This window comes from Vigna unguiculata, chromosome 8, assembly GCF_004118075.2.
Source record: "Vigna unguiculata cultivar IT97K-499-35 chromosome 8, ASM411807v1, whole genome shotgun sequence".
In the NCBI taxonomy this organism is placed as follows: domain Eukaryota; kingdom Viridiplantae; phylum Streptophyta; class Magnoliopsida; order Fabales; family Fabaceae; genus Vigna; species Vigna unguiculata.
The window spans coordinates 6,831,660-6,837,659 of NC_040286.1; positions in this window are offsets into that span (position 1 = coordinate 6,831,660).

Sequence of the window (6,000 nt, forward strand, 5' to 3'; positions counted from 1 at the left end):
TAAATCAAAGCCTAAGTATTGGATATAAAAGCACTAATTAATTTGATTGAAGAAAGTGTTGATGATAAGTTTTTGTGGAGCATGAGGGGTGAGTGTTTGTAACAATTGAAAAATTGTGATGTTGATGAGAAAAAAAGATTGAGAAAAATGAAGAAAAAGAGAGAGAGAGAGAAAGAGAGAGAGAGAGAGAGAGAGAGAGAGAGAGAGAGAGAGAGAGAGAGAGAGAGAGTTCATGAACCTGCAAGATGTGTGATGTGTGTATGTATCCCCACCAACGTTAACATCCCTTTGAATATGAACCACAATGTTTGATACCCAACTTGGGACGCAGCCAACTCCTTTTATGCGTTACCACGAGACAAAGAGACAAACCCAACCCACCACCACAAAACATCATTCAATTCAATCAAACTCATTTGCCAAATTATTCATCCAAGTTCATGCCCTCACTCCTCTTGCTTCAAGTCTTTTCAATCTTCCCACTCACCTCCCAATCCCTATTTAGGTCAAAACAACACTAACTATTCTCCCCACAAACTATTTTTCATCATAACAATACTGCTTCCTCTTCATAACCTCAAACATCTATTGCACCATTTTTCTCATAACAATAACTTCTAGAAGATAGACACATCAAATAAGTTAATAGGTGAAATCAACGACGGTTTAACATATCTAAAATCTTAAGTCGGTGGGAACAATTCAAATTTATTTGAATCTCAATTAAACAACTTTTAAAAGTAAAAATAAATTATTAAGGGGAGTAAAATTAGAGAGGAAAAATATATATAAGATTATTTGAGACAAAATATTTTTTTTTTGGAGATATTTAATAATAATTATAATAAAATCAAGGGGACGTTTGTCCAACCTCAACTATATATGTAGGTCCGCCACCAGATTAAATAAGTTTGTACTTAATTTAAAAACAACATTGTAGTGAAAGTATATGAAATATAATTTTTACATTGTTAAATTTTTTGGGTGGATATATCGAGAAGATTTGATATCTAATTTGAAATTTATAGATTCGGTGTGTCTCAATAAAAAACCTTAATACTATCTTTAACTTAAAATATTAAAATAATAAATTTATGTATATTTATATATTACTCACTTTCCTCACATATCTATTGGGTATAAAACTTCTGACTCCACATTTGAGTTCCATACATATTAATAAAATCTTCCAGTTTACTTCTTGTATAAACTAATTTTAATATTGATGATTTTTTTTGTATCTAAATATACTTTTACTCACTAACAATTTGAATATCTCTTAAATATCCGTATTTTTTTATAAATTTCTTGATAAATATAAAAGCTTAAAAAGATTAAAAAGTAAGGTAATAGAAGAAAAAAAATTATATCATTTCTATTATTCTAGAAATCTTCTTTGTTTACTTACTATTAAATCATTTATTATTTTATTAAAATTAAAATATGTTGTTCGACATTAGAGTTAAAATATTGATTCTATATGTTTACTTCTTTTTTTTTATGTAACTCATCCTTAACTTAATCATCAAAATATATTAGTAAATATCTTACAATATGGATGTTATGCAAAGAGGAAGACATGGAGCTAGTGCTCATTGTAAGTAGTGTAGAAATGATATCTTTTTTAGTTTAATATTATAGTTCTAAACATTTAAAATAAATTGTCTTTTGGTCTCTTATCAAAATTTTGATCAATAGTCGTCTCTGAATTATTTTCTCTTGATTTTTTTTTCTTTCAGATATTAACATTAGATTATGTCATTGATAAGAATGCTTATACTTTTGTAAAATTAATAAGTCAACTTATGATCCAACCCACTAATTTACCTTAGGTTAAATCTGTTAGAAAATGATTACTCAAATAATACTAATAATAATATAAATATGAAATAATATAATAATAATTATTAAATCAATAATAATACTAAGACAATATATAAAAAAAATGAATTTTAATCAAAGATCAACAATTATAATAACAATAATAAATAAAAGATTAAAGGTAAGGAGTAAAAATATCTTGGATTGAGGCACGTATAGCGCTATCCTTAGAGAGAAAACGCCCCTACTACACAGGGCTAAACAAATACACACTCATAGGTGTTTCAAATCATATGCGTTTCTCTCCCAATTTACAACAACCAGAAGAAAAGAAGAACATTTTATAGAAAACTCTAATGTTTGTTGTCTTTGTTGTTGTATTCTTTTTCATGCACCTAAGTGGTATTTATAGGTAGCAAAAAGAGACAAAAGAGTAAATAGTAATAAAAATATAGTCGTTAGCCATAAAACACATTAAACCTTAAATTAAAGGTCTATAAAAACATAAGTAACAGTATAATTTTTATTTTAATTATTTATTTTTTAAATTATAATAAAATATTTCTAATAAAGTCAATATGTGTGTTCTTTTTATACAAATAAAGTGAGTTTGGTGGATCACATTTTAAATGGCTCATTTTGACAAGTAACACATAATTGTTGAACATATTCAAATTGTAGTTTATTTCTTATAAGACATGCACCAAAATATTTAAACAAGAAACCCATTATATATTAGTTTATAATCGGTAAGAGTATATTAAGAATGTGACAACTTAAATTTTTATTGTTTATTTGTGTCGACATGGAACAAAGTTAAAGTTGAGAATATATGGAAGTATTATATAGTTGAATTATGTGTCTTAGAAAAGATAAAAGATATTATTTCAAGAAAATAAAAAATAGATAAATTCGAACGCAAAAACTTAATTTTTAATTTTTACATTTGTTACATACTAGTGATTTCTTCCTAATATCAGTATATTAATTTTGTTTTTACATCTTAATCTTAAGCAGAGTTTTCTTAAAAATATTTAAAAAATAAACTTTAAGTTTAATTTAATTTTACAAAATTGGTTTGTGAAGTAAGGTTTTAATATATATATATATATATATATATATATATATAATATAAATTTGTCTTATTTTTAGTCAATGTGAGATCTTCAAATATTTCTTCATATTAAGTCATATATCTACCAGGCATGAGACTAGATATTAATGGGTGACTCGATAATGACCTAATAGTGGGTAGCACAATAAACCTAACAAACAACAAATATAGTTAGGATAAATTTCAGATGTCTCTGAAACCATCATGAGAAGTTGACTTTAAATATAACTCAATCTTACAAAATTAGTTATAAGATCACTTAAAAAAAATTATAATTACCAACGAAATTTTACCGACAGAAATAAATCCATCAGTAAAAATCAAATTTACCAACGAGTTTTGGAATTTGAATTACCAACGAATTTCATTAATAGTGAATTTATCGATAAGATATGTCGGTAAATTAAAACTTGTATTAGTTATGGATATTTCCACGGATAATGTATTTGACGATAAATTTCATTAATAAATTTCGTTGGTAATTTATATTTCTATTACCAATAATTTTTTTCGTCGATAAATTTGTTGTAAAATGAGTGACAAATTTCTCGGGTGGTCTGATGACATTTTTTATATATTAAGAAAAAATCGATTAAAGAAAGAGAATAAGAAGAGAAGGAGAAAAAGGAGGAGAAGAATTCATAGGTGTTAGTGGCGACAACGTGGCAGTGGTGGAGAGGTGCGATGATGGTGGCTGCTAGAGTTGGAGGAGAAGTGGAGAATGAGAAGGAAGAAGAATAAAATAAGGAGAAAGAGGAGGAGGAATAGTTAGAGGCAATGAACACAATGACAAAGATGGAGGGGACGAATGCGATGAGAGGAGGAAGAAGAAGATACAAAAGGAAAAAGAAGAAGAAGACCAAATCATGACAGAAAATCCGTAGGTAATTATCGATGAATTTTTATCAACAAATTTGCAATTGTTGGTAATTACCGACAAATTTTGCAATTTGTTGCAAAATTTATCAACGACCATTTTAGCGATGGATTTTAGGTCAATAGTAATCCCGGTAAACTTGAGTTATCGGTGAAATTTTTTCTATTATCGACAATCATCGTAGTTCACAAGTAAAACAATCTCATGCAAGAGTAAGTTATTGAAATAATTTTTTACTTAAAAAAATATGTATAAAAAAACAATTCAGTTTCATCAAAACACTAATATTAAAAATCCATAAAGACTATGGATCTTATTCATCAAAGATATTCAACATGGGAAATATCAACTGAATTTTGGAAGACTCACATTAAGTTCGTTCTACCAAAAACTAACGTATAATCTAAGACGTGAATTTATTAATGAAACCACAAATTACGAAATTAGGATAAATTCATCATAACCCATGTTTGCAGACTTACACATGTCGCAATGTGTAATAACTTACCCCCCAGTTTCTCAATATCTGATATCTTAGTTTATGTACTTAGACCATCAATGAAAATAAGATATCTTTGTTACAACATATCTGTTAATACTTAATTGACAACTAAAATAATGGTTCACACATCATCCCAAATTATGACCATCCATACAAGTTTCATAAATCATCAAATGGTGTTCTTGCTTCAACTGAAATTTACAAGAGACTCGTAGTCATTAAAACATGGTACATTGGGCTAAAGATGGACTAACTATGAGGCTGACTTGGCTTTGAGGTAATAGTTGTTGAGATTGCATCAAATATTGTTCCAATCATGAATGCATAGGTGGGGAAGCAATTTGAACATTCTTTTGAGAAGTAAAGCATGAAATTCCAGCTATAGACAAAGGTTGTTGAAGTCAATACTTTTGGGGATGATGTGAAACTGATGCTTGAACCAGCTGCTAGTAGTTATCAAACTACACTTGAAACAAACGTCGTTAGTTATATATATATATATAAACGCTTTATTGGTTTTTAAAAATATTTACAGTGTCATTTTTCTTACATTCTAAATAAACTCCGCTGAGTTTTAAAAACAATATACTTTGTCATAAAGGCAATCATTCTAATGATGAAAGAAAAAACAGCTAATATAAATGTAATTTAAAAAAAAAAAAACAAGGGATCGTATTGTAATTTACCCTTTTAAAAAAACCAACTTTTTGAGTCATTTAATTTTTTTATAAATGTTAACTTCAATATAATTTATATATCATATTATAACTAATGTCGTATTTGATATTTTGTAAAATTTATTTATTTGATTATGTCGTACACATATGTCTGATGTGTTAATACTATATCCATTATTCTTTTTTATATTTCAAAATTCTTTGTCAGAAACGTAAACATAAACATGTGTGTGAGGTGGCACAAAGCTAAAGCCAGAGTGATTTAACTGGAGTACTGAAGAGCATCCACTTGTGTTTTTTTCTTTCATTTTGGTTCAAGTTTCAATAATGGATCCATGCATTAACACAAATTACAATAAACAACTGCATACACAATGAGTAAAAGTATTATATATACATATTTTATTTTCAGCTAACTATCATGACATAACTTTTTAATGTGTTATTTTGGAAAGTAAAGTCATCTAGTATACAATATACAATTAAATTACATTTCTCTCAAAATATAGTTGCATTGTTTCTTCTCTTACATTATAATAAAAAAAATCATTAAATAGCAATTAAATTTAAAGTTATAATGATTAAATTAGATACTATTTAATAAATTAAAAATATTAATATTTAAAATAATGTAGATACTATTTTAGAAATTTTCAATTCACTTTTACAAAACATACATTTCATAATATATCGACAAATTTATAATGTAGAATAAGTTTTTTGTTTTGGTTGCATAATAATCGCTTTAGAAAATTACATTGAATATAAATATAAATTTATAAATATTTTTTTTCTCATGTTCTCTATTTTTGTAAAGAACTTTCTTGTACTTCTCTTCTTCACACACAAAATATTTCTTTTTCTATCGTAGTTAGCCGCTTGTTCTCCGTGTTGTCATATCTCATTTCGTTGGTTTTATTACTTGTTGTTCTTTGTATTACTATTAAAATCTCGCGTCATCAACATTTATTTTATTCTTGTCATGCTACACACCAATCTTAATAAACTC